Below are 20,787 nucleotides of genomic sequence, written 5' to 3' on the forward strand. Positions count from 1 at the left end.
GCAATTTAGAAGTAATACAAGATTATAAGATACTGATTCTTACAAGTGATGAAGATGATGCAGCATTGAGTACTGAAGAGTCAGAAAAGGAAGGACTGGAAGAAACTGATAAAATCTCAAACAATCAATGAATGAATTGGACAATGGAGCTGGCAAAATAAGGCTTATTTACAGAACCCCTACGTCTTTCAATTAAAATGATATATTGGGGAGGTCTATCTGAACGGATGGGTTTTGTGCTCAATCCAGCACCCAGCAAGCCAGGCTTCAGTAGACAACAAGAAGGAGCAAATTCCAGGGATGTGGTCCCTCCATTAAGAACACCAGCCCATCCACCCTGAAGTCTCTATTTCCTAGATAGACAGAGAGTGGCCCTTTAGATTGTAAAGGACAGGAGAGAGGGGGAGTGGTGATATCTGACGTCTGAGTCCTAGATCATTTGGTAGTTAATAGTCCCCAGCTGAACCATACACAGAACTGAACAGGTGACTACTGCAGAGCAAGGAGCGCTTGTGTTATGTGTTCATAATGGCTCTCTTCATTCAGTGGATGAGTCATTGCATTCAGCACTGGCTGATGTTTCCAAGTGTTTCTCAGGCATAGCTCCAGGAAGAATACATTACAATAATCCAGCCCTGAGGTTCTGAAGGTGGGAGATCACTGAGGCAAGCGTATCAGAGAGGAGGGGTTGCCGCAGCTTAGAGAGCAGTCAGTGAACACAAGTGTGACAAAATTGTAACTCTGTCCACTTGCAGCCAGAAGCCAGGTTAATGATATCGGGCACTGTAGGACCCTTTGGCCAAAGGAGGTTGAAATATGGGGAAAGAACGAATATTTGGCCCATGTAGTTCTATTATAAACTGCAGTTTTAAAGTCTGATATTTCATGAGCTCAGGAACCTAGAGACAAATCTATCATCGGAAGAGAGGCATCCCTGCTTTTCCAATGATCTGAATCTCCCATCTCGAGCAAAGCTCGCCTCTCGGGGTTGATCTCACTCCCTGTTCCTACAACGCCTTTGTTATCCTTGTGACATGGATGGCAGCTACAGCTCGGAGGAGCAGAATTCTGTGGTTCAGAACCATCACACAGCTCAAGAAGCTGAAGCTTACCATTACTGAGTTGAGGGGCAAATAACTTATTTAGTGTTGTCGGCACAGTCTTATTCCTGTGCCCTTCCATGTCAATCTTCTAAAATTACCGGCCTCTCCAACCGTGTGTGGGAGTGGAGATGGGCAGAGGGGAGAGAGAGGATGAGGTGAGTGGGAAATCAGAGAAATATAGGGCTTGAAGGGATGTCAAGAAGTCATAAGTACAGCTCCCTGTACTGAGGTAGGCCCAAGTAAACTCAGATCATCCCTGACAGGTGTTTTTCCAAACAGTTCTTAAAAACCTCCAATCTCCCATAATCTGTTTTGGAAGCCTATTCCAGAGCTTAACTACCCTTATAGTTGGAAAGATTTTCCTAATATCTAACCTAAATCTCCCTTGCTGAAGATTAAGCCCGTTCCTTCTTGTCAACAATTGACCACCGTCCTCTTTATAACAGCCCTTAACATCTTTGAAGACTGTTGTCGAATCCCCACTCAGTCTTCGTTTCTCAACCCTAAATATACCATAAGGGATTTTCTTAAACTTTTCCTCATAGGCCATGTTTTCCAAACCTTGTATGATTTTTGGTTGCTCTCCTCTGGATTCGCTCCAGTTTGTCCACATCTTTCCTAAAGTGTGGTACTCAGAACTGGACGCAGTGTTCCAGCTGACACCTCACCAGTGCCACGTGGAGTGGGACAATTCTTCCCCTGTCGTACATACAATCCTTCTGTTAATACACCCCAGCATGATATCAGCCTTTTTGCATCTGCATCACATTGTTGACTTATCTTCAGTTTGTGATCCACTATAACCCCCAGATCCTTTCCAGCAGTACCACCACCTAGCCAGTTATTCTCCACTTTGTAGTTGTGCATTCGATTTTCCTTCCTTAAGTGAAGTACTTTGCACATATCTTTATTGAATTTGATCTTGCTGAATTCAGACTAATTTGTCAAGGTCATTTTGAATTCTAATCCTGACTTCGCAAGTGCTTGCAACCCCTCCCATCTTGGTGTCATCTGCAAATTTTATAAGCACATTCTCCACTCCATTATCCAAGTCATTAATGAAAATATTGAATAGTACCAGATCCGGGACTGATTCTTTCAGGAGCCCACTAGATACAGCCTCCCAATTTGACAGCAAACCATTGAAACTACTTTTTGAGTATGGCCTTTCAACCACTTGTGCACCCACTTTATAGCCATTTAATTTAGACCACATTTCCCTAGTTTTCTTATGAGACTCTCATGTGGGACGGTGTCAAAAGCCTTACTAAAATCAAGATATATCATGTCAACTACTTCCCCCCCATCCACTAAGCCAGTAGCCCTGTCAAAAAAGGAAAGTTGATTTGGCATGATTTGTTCTGGACAAATCCATGCTGGCTATTCCTTATAATTCTGTTCTCCCCCAGGTACTTAAAAATGGATTGTGTAGTAATTTGTGCCAGTATCTTTCCAGGTATGGAATTTGGGCCCACTGGTCTATGATAATCGGGGTCCTTTTTGTTCCCCTTTTTAAAGATAGCTATAATGTTTGCCTTTCTCCAGCCCTCTGGGACCTCACTCAAATGCAGTGTGTTATTTCAGAGAAAAATTTCAGCATTTATCTGATAGGTGGGGCTGGTAATATTTTTTCCTTAACAAATCGTTTACAACAATAGAGGTGAACTAACCTTTGCAGATGGAAAAAAGTACTTTAAAATTCTGATTTTCTTTCAGTAGCTCCTTCATAATGACAGATGAGCCAGGCTCTTGAAGTGGAATCAATGAAGTGACTTGTTCACCATATTAGCCACATATGACAGAAAGACTTCAAAACGACTTCCTGATTAATCATTCATCTCTTATAAATGCATTTGCGTCTCTTTGTACTGATACATAAATGCATGAACACTTAATTTAATCTGATGTCATTCCCTAGCGCGTGGTACAGATCTCTCTAGCATCAGCAGCCACTGTTAGGCAGGTCAAGTGCCATCGACAAGGGAGAAATGAGTGGCATGACATATTTATGGTGTTGGCATAATTACCATTATATCCTCTAATTAATATTACATTTTTTAAAAAACCCAACATTCTCCGAAAGGAACCTATTTATTATTTAAAAGGCCCCAAGGGCACTTTCTGACATGGATTGCTGCCGTAACAGAGCAGAGGGATGAAGGCAACTGAAAGCAGACAAACCGTTAAGCAGCATTTAATCCTTTATGCATGTTTTATACCTAAACAAACTGGAATGTGTAGATCAGTGTCCTCCAGCTGTTTTTCAAACCACATTCTGCCTTCATTAAAGATTTAGGAAGAAAATTTCCAAACAGAGCTGTAATGTCTGGGAAGGCAGGAGGCAATTTTTGGTAGGAGCTGCTTTTTAAGCCCACACCAATTGTAACTGGAATCACTTTAAATCGTAAAGCAGTCCTTTGCCACTGCAGCCAATGCTTTAAGTCTTTTGTCCAAACATGCTTTTAGCAGTCCCCTTAATTCGCCAAAGGATATAGCCCACAGATAGTGTCCTGAGAGAGTGCAAATTTAGTCACATCAGGCATATGGGGCAGTTGTAAAATACTAGGATAAAATCAATTCTATCTAAAGTAGGTCTTTTTCCAGGGATATTATGCTCCATGGCTCCTTGAACATTTATTCCAACAGCCACTGTGAGATTCGTGGAGTTAGCAAGGAGATTTGACAAGGAGATGTCACTTTATTCCTCCTCTTGATTAGAGGCTTTCACTAAAGGGGAAAAATTTGCTCTCTAGACTGTGATGGGACTGTTGGTTCACAGAGGTCTTTGGAGTCCCGCTTACTTTCCAGGGGATCAGAATTGTAGGAAGAAGGCATTCACAGTTGCATATAGATTCCCAGTAGGTCTGAGGCGCTGAGTTACGGCAGAGAATTCTTTCCCGGCTGTCTGGTCGGTGGGTCTTGCCAACATGCTCAAGGTCTAACTGATCACCATGTTTGGGGTTGGGAAGGAATTCTCCCCCAGGTCAGATTGGCAGGTTTTTTGCCTTCCTCTGCAGCATTGGACACATGTGATTTGCAGGTTTACACTAGAGTAAATGGTAGATCTCATTAACTTGAAGTCTTTAAATCATGACTTCCATTCCCAGCACCCTGAGTTTCCAGTTCCCATTCCCGGGGTTTGTTTATGACCGAAAACCATTGAGCAGAGCATGTTAATGCAACTCTGAGATTGCTGGCAGGAGGCAAAGAGTTACAAGCACAGTGCAATAACGTCTTCCCTTCCCTAAGAGTTTGAGTCCAGCAATTCCACAGCAATTCAGTCCAAGGAGCCTGACGCCAATTTCAGACTCAAATTCTTCATCTGGCTACAAAATCATCATCAACGTCAAGGCAAATTCCAAAGGGATGTAGCTTCCTGGCAGATCGAGCGACAGCCGAATAGATCTCCAGCTTTGTCCTTACAACAGTCTGGCTGGATGTTTAGAGCAGTTAGCTAAATGGGATGCCACCTGCCGAGCTGGTCTCATTTCTTGCCTTGTGTACTGGATGGAACAATTTGGCCCCTTCAGATGTATTCTGCAGAAAATAGTCTATCCACAGCAAAAGAGAAGTTTTTTATTTCCATGTTGTGTGTCTCGAATCCAGACACTTAGGGCTTGATTTTTAGAGATGTTGAACATCATTGTCCGAAGTCTGTGGGGGCTCCAGGTGCTCAAGGCCTGAGACAACCATGCCTCTGGTGCATACATGCAAGTAACCACAGATCGATCACCTAAACCCGGTTTGCAGGCGCAATTAGATGCAGTATTATTACCTTTCTAGTACTAGTAAATTATACTAGTACTAGTACTTATTTAGGGTTTTTTTATTTAGGGTTGTTTAAAGCCTACTCTATTACATGGCTCAGATAGCCACATTTTTCTGGTGGGTGTGACTCCTATATAGAATGCGCAGAGCACCCTGGCACGAAAGGCGCCATATAAATATCAGATACTGTTACTTCTTGTAGCACACTGGATGACTCCTGGTGTATGAGAACCCAGTACTCTTATCCAGGAAGTCAAAACATAAACCCAAGATGCTACTTTGGTGCATTCACATCTGGGGTCGTGGCTGGTGTTTCCCTGTGAATATTTTCAAAATAGCCAGATTGTCCAGAATAAAACTGCAAATTTCACAGCTGGTGTCTGAGGCCACTGAGAAACTTGAACCCAGATAAAGACAAATGAGAGGGTATGGCAGCTGATAATGTATCTTTAAATACATATGTATATCTTTAAATATCTTGAGCATGTATTATGCACCCACTACTCGGTACCAATAAACATCTGTAATGTGGTTATCTTATATAATATATACACCTTCCTTAACTTTCATGTGTTTTTTTAATGTTCTGCTTTTGTCTAGTCTCCTCTGTAGTGCCAACTACAGTCATGATCTGGGAGTTCCAGTTAAATATTCCACCCCAATGTGAAGGCTCCAACACTAGCCAGTTTCCTGTGAATCTCTCTCCAGATTCCCCAGCCAAACGTAGCTTCTTTAAGGAGACATCTTTCCTGATGAATGAACATCTTGTCTGAAATGCTAGATTCTAAAAAGCTGGCGTTCCTTGAAATGACCTCCTTTAAACACACATCCCGAAAACAGAACCAAGGATCCAGGAGTGTCAGAAAGTTTATAGCTTTATGGACTCTCAGTTTCAATCCAAAGCACTCTCTCCTAGAGAATCTGGTCAAGATTTTCAAAAGTGATGTTTGGGTGTGTAAGATTGGCTCGATATAAGTACTTAGACAGAGGTGAGGATTCATGTCTTGGGAGAAATGTGATCTGGACCACACTACTGGGAAAGGGAATTTATTATTTTGGGGAAGAAAATTTGCAGTGTGCAAGGCTGGACAATCCTGGAGCTTGGGCACCATGTTAAATTAATAATTTGACTGTGCCAATTATTATTGCTGTTCCTAGATGGACAAGGAATCCTCAGGAGATTGTATATGATAATAATATGAGTACCACAGAGAATGGGATCTATTAACAGCATTATCCCAGTGTGAAGATGGCAACACAAGTGAGGATCGGAAATAAACTCAGCCTGCTGTAAATGAATCAAGCACACACGGTTTTGTGAGTGCTCAGAACAAACGGACCCAACTAATCATCAAAGAGAGAGTGAAAGAGATGGCACGGCTTGGAGACACAATATGTGTTCGGGGATACCACGACTTTTCTGTTGGGACAATGCCCTATCAGGGGAGCCTGGAAGGATTTTGTCTGAACGTTATTTCTCCAACTCAGGTTGGGATCTACAGACGTGTGGATTAAGGAGAACACAACAGAGATCACTGAATGCGAACTCGGAATCACTAGTGAGATCCAAGGCTAAAAGGGACCCTTGTGATGACCTAAACTGACCTCCTTTATAACTGAGGCCACATAACTTCCCCCAGATATTTCCTAGAAGATATCATTCAGAAAAAAAATCTAATCTTGATTTAAAAATTGCCAGTGATGGTGGATTCACCACAACCCTTGGTAAATTGTTCTAATGGTTAATTATTCATTGTTCAAAAAATTATATCGTATTTCCAGTCTGAATCTGTCTAGCTCCACCTTACAGCCATTGGGTCATGTTATAACTTTCTCTGCTAGTTTGAGGAGCCCATTATCAAATATTCTTCCCCATACTGGATACTTATAGGCTGTAACCAAATCTTTCCTTAACCTTCTCTTCGTTCAGCTACATAGAATGAGCTCCTTGAATCAATCATTATAAGGAGATTTTGCGACCCTTATCATATAGTGCATATCTACACATAATATCATTTGTCGCTGAGTTATTAGCAAGCTTCCTTTAAAAATAAGTTTTGTTATAAATATCAATTACAAATTATACAGAAACTTGTTCCTTGAATGTTTAGTTTTTAATTTTATTTTAAACATGATTCTAGGTAGTGAAAGAGTATGTATCAATCCACCTGGACCTAAGTTATGCAATGTTGAATTCAAAGGTTTCCATTGGGTTTAAATGCTGTGGGGATTTACCAGAGAAGAATCTGGTAGAGGAGATGATGATTTGTCACTCCTTTGTTTTGCAATTATTTCCCACTGACTGTAAATGATCTGATTTGATCACACCAGGAAGTTGGCCTGTCTTCTGAATCATCGACAAGGTTGTAATTCCTTCCTTCTTTGGTTTTATCTTTTCATTAAACTTTAACTTTAAGCACATGAGAGTCCTGCTATCTTGAATGACTGAAGTGCTTAAAGCTAAGTACATACATAAGAGCTGAAAGTATCAGGGGCTTAATCAGTACAAAGTGAATGCCCCAGTATGCTATTAAGGGGTGCGCTGTTGCTGGAGGCCCATCTCACTCAGGGAAGGTTCTATTTTCAGAATATTAAGAATGTCGGTGCCTATATCTTGAGCAAATTCCATCCCAGATAACACTTCCTACTTCTCTCAATTCCTTCTCTAGTTCCTTTTAGAAATTCTAGTCATCGCTAGCCTGTCTGCTGCTACTGTGAACAACTAAACACGAGAGAAGAAGGCAACCAAAAGCAAAATTGGAAAAGCTTTAGAGAAAAATTTGGAAAAAATTGGAAAAAATTTGTACTGCCACATTGCATCTATGTTTTGAGATGTATTCATGGTTCTGAGATATATTTATAGTGAAACCAATCCTAAGTTTATTATCAAAGATCAAGATTTAAGAAATAGTGAGTAATGGAAACAGAAGGGTTACCTGTAAAAAAAAAAATCATAGAATGCTTCTTAAGACTAAACTTAACTTTAGCAGGCTAACCAGCCTTCTAAGGAAGTTCATTGCTCCCCAAATGTCCTTTGCAGGCATCTCAACCAAGCCTTGCCTGAGATCCCATTTTTGTTAATGTAATCACACTACTCAATTACTTCCTAGGGGCAGCATAAAGGGGTGTCTTCTTGCCTTCCTCCTGTATTTCTCAAAGTTCATTTTTCTGCCACCAGACACAAAACAAACCCCTGTGGTTCAGTTTCTGGTGTTTTGTCTTTTTGTTGACTTCTCACGTAAAAAGGGTTTCCATTATGTTAGCTTGAAATGCTTAATTTACATGTGAACTGAGGTAAGTTTCTGCCAGACAAAGGATGCATATACACCCGTCTGTATGTCAACCCTGCCTTGATCATACATCAGGAACATATTTTCATTATTTCAACGTAACTTTTTATATGGTATCTGTACATACATTTCACAATGATATTAAAGATCAGCACAATCCTGGCTTTCATTTAAGATCTTATATGACACATTTTGGTAAATCAGAATGTACATACTGGGATCAGGACATTTTTGCAACCCCCTTCCCAGCTGGCATTTTGGGGTTCTTGGATCACAAGTCTGAATAGCAGATTTAAGCATAAGCCTTTTTTAAAGTATATTGTCTGGCCAAACAAGCCCCAGAATTCTTGATTTACTGATCTGTTGTGAAGCTACTACAATTCTGCAAGTACAGTATGTTTTAAATGTAAAACCAGACTTTAAGTGTCAGCTACTGTCAGTGATGTATATAAATATTTATTTGGTAAACTCAAAACAAAGATAATCTGCCTTTTGAATTAGTATTTTCAGACACAGAAATGAAGTAATTTAAATGTAACTGAATGAACCTCAGACGATGAAACAGAATAAACAAAAGCAGGTCCAGGTAAAATAATCTGTTCTCTAGTTCCAACAATGGGTACAAAATACCGATTTTTCGATGCTTCACATGTTAAGGTCTGATATTTATGGCACACAATATTAATAACTGTTAACATCAAAGAGTATGCAGACACTAATTTTCACAACTCCCCTGGGTAGTAGGTAGATATTAATGTCCCCATTTTACAGATAGAGACACTAAGAGAAAGGTGAAGTGACATGCCCAAGGCCACAGAACTAATCAGTGGCAGGAAGTCAGGACCTTCTAACTCCTATCTTTATGGTCTTTCAAATGACTGTCAGCCTTGAATGCTCCATGGAATGTTCTTCAGATTTATTTGAAACCAAGGACTTTAGGAATTGCCAGACTGACTCGGACCCAAGTTCCAGCCACTGCTGCATTCTGTCTCTGAGAGCAGCCAGTGCCAGATGGTTTAGAGGAAGGTTTAAAAACTCCACAATAGGCAGATGTGGGATAATCTGCCCACACATTAGGTCTCATTAGTAATTAGAGATTGGCTCAAACTCTGGCCCATGAGGTTTAATATCCCGTTCCAAATTTTCATTAGCATCAGCTATACCTACTCTGGATTCTGCGTGAACAAATTAACACTCTTACATTACAAGTTGCAAGTGACTTAGCAAGGACTAACTGAGGAAAGGGATCTGGGAATCATAGTGGATCACAAGCTAAATATGAGTCGACACTGTAACACTGTTGCAAAAAAAAGCAAACATCATTCTGGGATGTATTCGCAGAAGTGTTGTAAGCAAGATGCAAGCAGCAATCTGTCCACCCTGCTCTGCGCTGATAAGATCTCAGTTGGAATATTGTGTCCAGTTCTGGAAAGATGTGGACAAATTGGAGAAAGTCAGAGGAGAGCAAAAAAAAATGATTAAAGGTCTAGAAAGCATGACCTATGGGGAAAGATTGAAAAAAATTGGTTTGTTTAGTCTGGGGAAAAGAAGACCAAGAGGAGACATGATAACAGTTTTCAAGTACATAAAAGGTTGTTAGAAAGAGGAGGGAGAAAACTTGTTCTCTTTAACCTGTGAGGAAAGGAAAAGAAGCAATGGGCTTAAATTGCAGCAAGGTTTAGGTTGGACACTAAGAAAAAACTTTAACTGTCAAAGAAGTTAAAGACTGGCATAAATTGCCTAATGAGCTTGTGGAATCTCCTTCACTGGCGGTTCTTAAGAGCAGGTTAGACAGTCACCTGTCAGGGATAGACTATGAGGTCAGAAGGGACCATTATGACCATCTAATCTGATCTCCTGCACAACACAGGCCACAGGTGGTCTAGGTAATACTTAGTCCTGCCCTGACTGCAGGGGACTGGGCTGAAGTCCTCTGCAGCTCTCTTCCTGTCCTATGATTCTATGATTCCCTGGCCATTTCAGGCTGTATGGTTTATGAATAGACAGAGACACTTTCTGAGGTTAGGAAGATCAGACCAGTCTTGAAGTCGTGTGGGCAGCTCAGTGTGAGAGGATCAGGGTAGGCTGCTGAGAGCTTTGGCCCCACCCTCCTCGAGTGTAGATCACACAAGCCGGGTCTCACACGTGCCACTCTTTTGTAATTGCTCCAATTGCTGACTGCTCTGGCTGTGCGTAGGCCTCCTTGCAGAGAGGCTGCATGATGCAGTGTTTGAAGGTGAGGGACGATCATGGAGGGTTCTCCACAAAGGAGGTCAAGAAAGGCCACTCTTTCACCAAGAACCTCTATTTTAGGCAACCTACTATTTGGCGAGGTCTATCAGGCTTTGGGCACCCTAACACCCCCTCTGGTTAACCAAAACCTCCTCAGGATGGATTACCAACAAGACTTCCTCCAGAGACCTCGAACATCCCGGAGGAGACGCTGACCAATCAGGAGCCAACAGGTCAGTAAAGCAGGCTTGCCTGCCTCCTCTCAAAAGCAGTGCTGGGTGAGGCAGGGCCAGGCCAGCACCTTGGCTTAAAGCACTGTAACCAAGCCGCTACCTTTCACATTTCTCAGTTTAAAGATGCAGACAGCCACATTCTGAGTTTGTTTAGTGTTTAACTGTTTAAACATTGATGCCGAGCTCCGAACCGGCTGCTACTCCTTCTAAATTGAGGCAGGGAGTGCCCGCACGGGCATGTTCCTCCGGAAGGTGGTGTGATGGGGCAGCCACAGCGGTGACGGACAAAACGTGGAGCCATAGCTCATTCTTTAGAGAGGCAAAACTCCTAATGAACAAGTGGCGAATAAGGACCTGTACCGGCAAACATGGCTAGGAAAACTGTTCACTGCAAAGTATAGACCTGGAAGTAAGAACAGTGCCTGGCAATAAGTGCTTGCTAAATCACACCCCAGGTAAGGACTTTAGAATTTGACCCATTATAATTTGAAAAGAAGCAATATCCCAGACCTCCACCTCCCTGCTCTTTGAAGACGTTTGTGCTGTAATATAGATTTGAACTCTGTGAACTCAAGCCATCTCCTGGATGTAAAGAAAGCTCTGAATCTGACCCTTTCCATGCCCCCATTCATTGGGGGAGTTCAGATCTAACTTTTGTAACTCAAGCTCACATCTAAAGCTGACAATCACCACAGTGTTGAGAGCCTACAGGTGACCTCTGGTACGCGTAAGTCCTCAAGCTAGTGGTTAAGTGGGATTTAAGTGACGCATGGTCTGTGTACTGGCTCACTGCATGGAGATTTACCCAAGGACTTCAATCTAACTCCATACTTTCCGAAACAGTGCTGCCTTCAGTGCAAAGCATTTTCAAAATATAAATAAGATTTTTTTTTTTATATTTCTCAAAGAGCTAAATTGCTGCTTCTTTCCTGCCTCTTTAGTGTCATTATTGAACTGGCAAAAAATGTATTATGAAATCATCAGATATGCCAGATAGTCTCATCAACTTAAGCTTCTTCCATAAACAATTTCGTAAAGCTGGAGATTACACTTCTTTTTTTCCCCTTCTTTCTTTCTTTTTATTTTCCCATTTCCTCAGCTGGCCTAATGGATGAAGAAGTTTTAAAGAGATGAATATATTTGTGAGCGTGGGTGTAAATTTGCACATTTTTTTTTCCTTATTTTCTCCCCTTCATTATAAATGGATGGAATGCTTTTGTGCAGGAAACGTGTTTCTTTGCCAAGATTGATAAGTAATGCCCTTCTCTCCTGCTAGTTTGGTGTTCTTGGAGCAGGACCTGCCTGTTTCATGTCCGTTCCTGTTGCTTTAATCACCAACAACTGACGTCCTGACCAGTTGCCTTTGTACATTACAGAAATGTGGTACCAAGTGGAAAAGAGATTTTTCTCCTACTTAACTGAGCTTACATTCACCTAGCATTCATTAATGCTTGATTGGAAGGGCAGCGGGGAAAAGCATACATTATACAAGTGTTGGCTATTAAGTAAATATAAATGCAGGGGGGAAAATGCATTGTATAGTTCAGTATTTCTCAATGAAATGAACCCCTTCTTTGAAGTAAAAAATGCTCGTAACCCCTGGCATTTACTATAAAAGAGTAAACCGTGTCAATGGTAAGCCTATATTTGTGTGTGTGTTTTTAGAGGTTGACAGAGGGCACTTGACCCTGACGGGTAAGACTGTGTGGGAAGTGGAGGAGTGAGATGTTTTTTGCTTTGGACTGTAATAAAATGTTCAGTATCTCATGACCCCTGCGTTTGCGATTCAGTTGCCGTTCTATGAAACACCATAACTTGGGTAGGTCGTGGCCAAAAACTTTTACCATCTGAAGTCTGTTAATGGGATGAGTGGAATAATTTGGTGGCCTTGGTCTAATTCCTCATGGACATAGGATCATCTCCCCAAAATCACTGTCAAAATGGCATTAACATCGCCTCCCGTGTTGGTATTTTCAGGTGCTGATTGGCAGCCCTGCAAACTGAAAGCAATAGCTGGTACAATGGCATGCCGGCACTTTCATGCTGCTCCCCACCAGTGTGCTGCAGCTGTGATCTGAAGGGACTATGTCTGAGATTAAGTCTTTGTCCATTTCTTTCTTGGCCTTTGTTCTGACAGCGACTGGCAGAAGAGAGGTTTAACTGGAGAAGATGGGCAAACCCTGAAGGCTCAGGCTGCGAACCTTCATGAATATGCAATACGAAATCCCGCACCGGTCATTCACCATCATTGTAATTAATAAAGTCACAAGGGAGGCAGTATGGGCTAGCGGCTTTGGAACTGGACTAGAAGTCAGGAGAGCTGGGTGCTGATCCCAGCTCTGGCACTGACATGCTATGTGACCTTAGGCAAGTCATTTAGCTTTTCTGTACCTCTTTTCCTATCCTATTTGGATTGTAAACTCCTCAGGGCAGAGACTCTTTCAGGATATATATATGCAGGGCCTGGATTTCACTGTGGGTCTGTAGCTGCTGTTGTATTAAGTGTAGCTGTGGTGTAAGTCTGTGCAAGATTTGATCCGGTGAATTCCAAAGATTTCTTACCATAACTTCCAAGGACAGTCCATGGCTTTTCAGAAGCGGTTCCAAAAACGGTCTCTGCCATTGGGATTCATAATGAAGAATCTTCTGTGAAACTTTGCTGCTGGTCTTTTTCTAAATTTGAGGTCTGAACTGGTGGCGCTGTGTTGTTTCTGTCTGGCTAAGTTTGCACTGCTTCTCCCTGCACTCTTCTTGTTCTGTGGGCAAATGCAAGATTTTCCAGAGGTCCGTCACCTATTATAAGCACTAAATTAACATAATTTAAAAATACACAAATAACTACACTTTGCACGTCTATTACAGCATTCATCCACAGAACTCAAAGCACTTGGCAGCCATTGGCCAGTTAAACCTGATGACACCCCTGGGTGGTGAATAAGGGACATAAAGGATTTCAGAGTATGTGCTTATATTGATTGGATATGTGCCGTTACAAAATACATGAACTAAGCAACTGTTTACTGAGCACAGCAATATGACTGGCTCTGTGGATGTGGGGAAGGCGGTGGATGTGATATACCTTGACTTTAGCAAAGCTTTTGATACGGTTTCTCACAGTATTCTTATCAGCAAGTTAAAGAAGTATGGGTTGGATGAATGGACTATAAAATGGATAGTGAACTGGCTAGAGCATAGGGCTCAACGAGTAGTGATCAATGGCTCCATGTCTAGCTGGCAACCGGTCACAAGCGGAGTTCCCCAGGGGTCGGTCCTGGGGCCGGTTTTGTTCAACATCTTTATTAATGATCTGGAGGATGGGGTAGATTGCACCCTCAGCAAGTTTGCGGACGACACTAAGCTGGGGGGAGTGGTAGATACCCTGGAAGGTAGGGATAGGATACAGAGTGACCTAAACAAACTGGAGGATTGGGCCAAAAGAAATCTAATGAGGTTCAACAAAGAAAAGTGCAGAGTCCTCCACTTAGGAAGAAAGAATCCCATGCACAGCTATAGACTGGGGACCGACGAGCTGGGCAGCAGCTCTGCAGAAAAGGACCTGGGGGTAACAGTGGATAAAAAGCTGGATATGAGTCAGCAGTGTGCCCTGGTTGTCAAGAAGGCCAATGGCATATTGGGCTGCATTAGGAGGGGCATTGCTAGCAGGTCACGGGAAGTGATTATTCCCCTCTATTCGGCATTGGTGAGGCCGCATTTAGAATATTGTGTCCAGTTTTGGGCCCCCCAATACAAAAAGGATGTGGACAAGTTGGAGAGAGTGCAGCGGAGGGCAACAAAAATGATTAGGGGGCTGGAGCACAGGACTTATGAGGAGAGGCTGAGGGAACTGGGCTTGTTTAGTCTGCAAAAGAGAAGAGTGAGGGGGGATTTGATAGCGGCCTTTAACTACCTGAAAGGGGGTTCTAGGGAGGATGGGGCTAGGCTGTTCTCGGTGGTGGCAGATGACAGAACAAGGAGCAACGGTCTCAAGTTGCAGGGAGGGAGGTCTAGGTTGGACATTAGGAAAAAGTTTTTTACTAGGAGGGTGGTGAAGCACTGGAATGGGTTACCTAGGGAGGTGGTGGAATCTCCATCCTTAGAGGTTTTTAAGCTGCGGCTTGACAAAGCCCTGGTTGGGATGATATAGCAGAGGTTAGTCCTGCTTTGAGCAGGGGGTTGGACTAGATGACCTCCTGAGGTCCCTTCCAACTCTAATATTCTATGATTCTATGATTCTATGATTACTGTATGGACAGCAAATAGAGGAGAATACAATTCCAGAGTCAAATGACAGACTGAATTTAGGCAGGCAGGGTATTATCACCTTACTTGGAATTTACTTCTGTCAGTTATTAGTTTGGTTTTTTTAACACCACAAACTTTATATGTGCATTTACACATTTAGGAAAACACCTGTATTGCATTTTGAGTCATTGTGTCATTTCCTTTCTTCTTCTGCAACAAAATAATGCATTAGACAGACTCTGTAAAGCCACATGCCTCTCTTAATATTTTTATCCCAACCAAGTCTGGCCATTGCTCTATAAAAAAACTAAACCTTTAGGGACTGTATAAAGTTTGTTCATATCTGCAGGTATTCGAATGGGAAAAAATGGCTTTTCTTATTAACGAGGCTAAGACTAAATGACTGGTGCAGCTGTTGTTTGCAAGCTCTTTCAGAATGTGACAAATTTACCCCTGCGAAGCATCATGTTCAACTGACAAACAGAAAGAAACCTCAAAGAAAATAACGTCAAAAAAAGCCATTAAAGTAAAATCTTTGGCAGATCATTTCAGTCACGCTGTAGGAAATTGTGATATGCCCCATCTCATCTGACTAGCTTTATTGTGTGTCTGTTTGTATGTGTGCATAGAACATTTTTCATGTTTTTATTTTCCTCAGTCCAATTTAGGGCTTTTCTGCTATTTAGGTCAAAATGTTGTTGTTCTGTGTTCCCTTAATCATTGCTGCAGAAGGGCATATAAGGCAGACAGAAGCTATTTTCACTTAGCTTTTGTTCTATCTGCAAAATAAACAAACAAAAAACCCGCCAAGCATTGACAATAAAACCCCACAGCCACCATATAATGGCATTTTTAAATGGTGAACTTGAGTCTCACTGTAAAACACATCAACAGAGCCTGAGTGTTGTAAAAAGGCTTTTCCAGCTTAGTGTAAATGGGAATCAGACTTACTGTCTAGTGTCTAAAATATCAACCCCAGACTTCTACACACACTGGAAAACATTTTAGCTTTTATGGCTCTTCCTAATGTTGCTTCTGAGAGAGGCAATGTGGACCAGTGGGTGGACTGGGAATCAGGAGAGCTGGATTCTCTGCCACTTAGTGTACATCTATTCAGCAATTAAACACCTGCTGCTGGCCCGGGTCAGCTGACTTGGACTCCTAGGGCTTGAGATGCAGGGCTGTAAAATTGCTGTGTAGACGTCAACTGACTTGGGCCAGCCGTGGTCAGTGTAGACGTTTATTCCAGTGCAGAGGTTCCCTGAGAGTCACAATGTGGACTTGGGCAAGTCATTGAACTCCTCATGTCAGCTCTTGTTATGAATGAAGAATGACCGAAATAAATAATTGGTCAGATCCTCCAGTGGTTTAAACCTGGTGTATTTTCAATTCAGGCAATTAGCCAGACCTTCAGTGTAGCTCCATTGACTTCAGTGAAGCTTTGCCATGTTACCCTAGCTGAATGTCTGGTCCGGTGTCTGTTAATCTACTCCATGTGTTAAGCCCATAAATATTTTTCTGTCCCAACCTGTTTTTGTTTTGTTTGTTGGAGATTACTGCAACAATTACTTCCCCCGGCATATCCATACAAAAAACACATCAAGTTTGGTAAAGGTTAGTAAACCCATTAAAGGAGCAAGAATGATGCTTTGCCCTGTTATCTGTACCCATAAAACTAATGCTGATGTGTGGTGTTTCACATAATGAGTATAGCTGGGAGAGCTATTAGTAACAAACAGTTTATTTGATTAATGTAATCACTTTTTCTGTTTGCAGACTTATCAGACATAGTTCTCCAAATTTGTTACCCACCACAGAGATGGCTGGAAAATAAGTACAATGAAAAAATGGTACATTTTTCTATGAAAACCATAAAAGGATTTCTACTTTTGGTTTCCCAAAAACATTTGTTTATTGTTGAATAACTGGAAAATGTAGGAAAAAAATGGTAATTTAGGCTTAGAAATAAAGGCCACAGAGAGGGGGATTTCAGATATAAAATGTCAGCCAGTCCTTATCACAAATATTTCCTAAATAAACTGAATTGAATGCTGGTGACAGGCTTAATCCACACGCACTTAGCCTGCTGCTCCGTTCTCCCTAGTGGTGGCCACGTCACATCTAGAAGTTGATGAGTCTCTACTGCCTGAATACCAGGTCTGTAGGCACAACTGTAACAAGTTCATCAACCCTTATGTACGTCCTTGCTCCTACTAGAAGGTGACAGAATGCCATCTTGAGTAGGAGTGGGTTGCACAGACAATGGACTGAGAGCTCAAGGGACTGGAATAACTTGTCTATCCCTAGCACAGTGTTTATTTCTGCACACTCTCCAATGCCAATGAGCCTTAACTCTGCCCTGGAGTTTCTAACTGAAGCCACGTTTTAGCTTCTTTATTAATTTTAGGTTTACCACTTGGATGTGTTTAAGTGAATTTGTACCCTGTGCAGGAATTGTCATGGTGAGAGGGACCCCACAGAAACACGCCTTGTTTAATGGTTTCATATACTGACTATCAACATCGCACTTCAGAATCTTTATACTACTTTCAAAAAGCCACTCGCCAAAGACATAGTCCTGGGAAACACCCTCATCCATCTGCGGCACTATGACATCAGTTCTGTTCGTACGGGGAAGCATTAAAAGCACTGAGATAGTTTAAGGTTATGAGTGAGGAGAAGGGAGAGAGTTATCAAGTGAGAATGGGAGGAGAATGAGTTAGAGATTGACGTGGAGATGTAATAGGACATGGATGATCACTTGGATCCTAGAGTAGGGAGTTCTCTGCATTCTGAGGCTGGGGAACCAATGAACAAGGTTGTAGAGCAATGAGTGTGTTGTGAGGCATAGCACACTAGATTCACAAATGGTTGGGAGGCGAAATCGTCATACTATAAAAGTCCACATTTATTATGCCCGGGGTGGTGTTTCACTCTGTAGTAGTAACAGATCAATGACCACCTTAGATATGGTGGTTGTCACTGTGCTCTGTGCTACTTGGAACTTCATGGTGACAGCAGGAACAAAACTCAGATTCTCCGACTCCTACAACCCATGTCCCTCCAATTTGAATGAAAGGAGAATCTCCACTAGCAGTACAGGGCTTAATACACACAGTTGAACAGGTCTGATTGTGTCTAGTGGACAGCAATGCACATATATAATACACTATCCAGTTCTACTACTGTCAGGGCATCTTTCTGTGCCTAGACACTGAGGGCAATACTTGTATTTATTTCAATAATCGAAAACCTTCCATGCTCAAGAACACATGGCAGGGGGGACTGGATTCAATTCCCTGATCTGCCATAGATTTCTTGTGTGCCCATTTAGTGTCTCTATAACTCAGTTCTTCGTCCGCAAAATGAAGATAACGACACTTTCCTATAGCACAGGGATATTATTAGGATAAACACATTCAAAGACTGTGAGATGCGGAATGACTATAGTAATGGGGACCATATAGGTACCACTGATATTGGCGTTAGTCTAGATAAGAACAGCATTGGTGTCTGACATTCATGAACAAACTAAAGAGTTGGGCTCCCTTGCGCTATTTTCGTGCACTTAGTTTGCCTACCAGACGGTAGGTAGTGTCTAATGTCCTCAATTGAAGAGCTTACCATATAAAGGGACAAGACCGCCAAAGAACAGGCGGGGACGCAGAGGTTGAGTGACTTGCTCAAGGTGACAGCTGCTCATGGACAAAGCCAGGAACAGAGCGGAGGTCTCCCAAATCATTGTCTAAGGGCCCTTTTTTCTGGACTGCCCTGCATCTTCCTGTGAGCAATCCCATTGTGTAAATAAGGGCTATGAGTTGGAAAATTTACATGTCAAGGCATTATTGACCTTTTTGGAATTGACTGTCAAGAAGGCAGGAGCAATCATGTTAACTTTCTAGCAGCCTCAACAGATGCCAACTCAGGCTGATAATAGATTTATCGTTGCTTGGAGAGAGAAAAAGATAACCTGATCTGTGCCGGACAGCTGTTGTTTCACCCAAGAAAAGGCCATTCACTTAGAGTCACACATCCTTTACTAGGCTGCCAAAAAGGAGTTTTGTGAGTGTGATTCTGAACCTCCTGTGGGTAATGTTCAACAAATTATAGTGACAGAAGCAGGAGTGCCAAAAATAGATGCTCTGGCCATCTCTGTGCTGCTTGGGATGGAGAAAGGACTTCTTAATTAAAAGTAGTGATTCTGCAACCTACGAGGAAGTGGGGTGAAGACAGCCAAAGTGTGAATCTGCCTCTAATCTTTCAATTACTTTATTTACTTATTCCAGTCTGTTTTGATCTCTTTATCTGTGTAGAAAAAAGTGCCTCACGGTAATTTTTTCCCCATCATCCTTTTCAATATTTTAAAAACTGTCATAGAAGTTAGTAATGAAAAAAGATCCCACCAGGTACACTTCCCTGCCAGTGCAGGATCAGACCCTTAAGACATCTCCAAGTGTTTGAGAAATCCCAGACATCATGGTTTCCAATGCTTCTCTTGGAGAATCTATCCTACTGCACAGTGCATTTTACTGTCCAGATTTTTTTTCCAGTTATTCAGCTCAAATTTTCCTTTTAAATTCAGCCCATCATTATTTACTTTGTTAATCTAGATGTGCCTGAACCTGAATTTTGAAGGGGCTGGGATTCACAAAGAGTGTTAAGATTTTTTTTCCCCTACAAAACGTCCCTCACTTCAAGAGAGAATAATTTAAAAAACGTTTACATACGTATCTAAAGAGAAGCTTGTGCTATGTATTCTTAAAACTGGACATTTTGTGCATGGGTGGTTTTATTTTGGGAACCTTTTGACTTAATATCTTCAGCTTTGCATCACAAACTCTAAGCCAGGCTCTCTATCAGCATACCCAGTTTCAAGCCAATCTGTTGGTGCAAGTGAGTTTTAGAGCACGATGGAATTTCAGCTTTAAATGGAAATAGTGTTTCACCTTGAACTATGGTGTGAGCAAGAGCTGCCTCCTAATTAGTGACAGAAGAGCCCCCCTGCCAGCGTAACTTGGTTATTACAAGTAGGTTTATTTAACTCTGTATAAGAATGTTCCTCTCTCCCCTCTATGCTCCTGTACTGACAGTCCCGCTATATTAGCGTTCACCATTCCCCTGCTTTGATCATTGTATCTCTCAAGTGAATCCCAAAAGCAAAATCATTCAGGTTCATGATGAACTTCCCAGTGCATGAAGTTTGGGTGGTAATGGAATTAGGTTCCATCAGTTTGTCTAACTTTGCATTTAACCATTTTCTTTTAGTTGATGGGAGTCAGTTGCAACAAGAACTCATAAAAAAAAAAGGAACAAATTTCCTACAAATGTTTCAACATTTTTTCCTTGTCCCCCCTTCCCCAGCCTATTTGAACAACTTTGACCAGCTGTAGTTGCCACATCCAGCTGTCTCAGTTAAGCCATGTATGAATTAAGACTCAAATACCGTAATTACCTTCTGGTCTTAATATCAAATTACAAAGGCTAATGATACTCATCGCTCATCCCCCTAATCTGCGCTTCAGTTGGATGTGAAAATCCCCTAGCCCGGTACATTATGTCACACAATAAGGTTAATTGTGTAGGGTTCACACATCTCCCATTGGCTGTGGTTAGGAAGAAGCCACTGGACTAAATGAACCATCCCTACTCCTGTTTCAAATGCCACCCGACATTTAAAAAAAAAAATAGTGAGACACTCTCACGTATTAGCATTTGCCCAGTAAGGATTGACACAGAATATGATTAAGGGGGAAATGGTATCTGCTAGGCACAGGGATTTTTCTTTGTTTCTTTATTTATGTATGATGGGTGAGAGGGGTGAAATTCACTATTACCAGCTTCCTTTTCTAAAATAACATGCCATGATTTTCCAAGCTAGCCAGCTCTCTAGCAATGCCCACAAACCTAGGAAAATGCAAT

The sequence above is a fragment of the Emydura macquarii genome, unplaced genomic scaffold (assembly GCF_026122565.2).
Source record: "Emydura macquarii macquarii isolate MOO-44397 ecotype Brisbane River unplaced genomic scaffold, CSIRO-AGI_Emac_v2 contig_2988, whole genome shotgun sequence".
NCBI classification, from domain to species: Eukaryota; Metazoa; Chordata; order Testudines; family Chelidae; genus Emydura; species Emydura macquarii.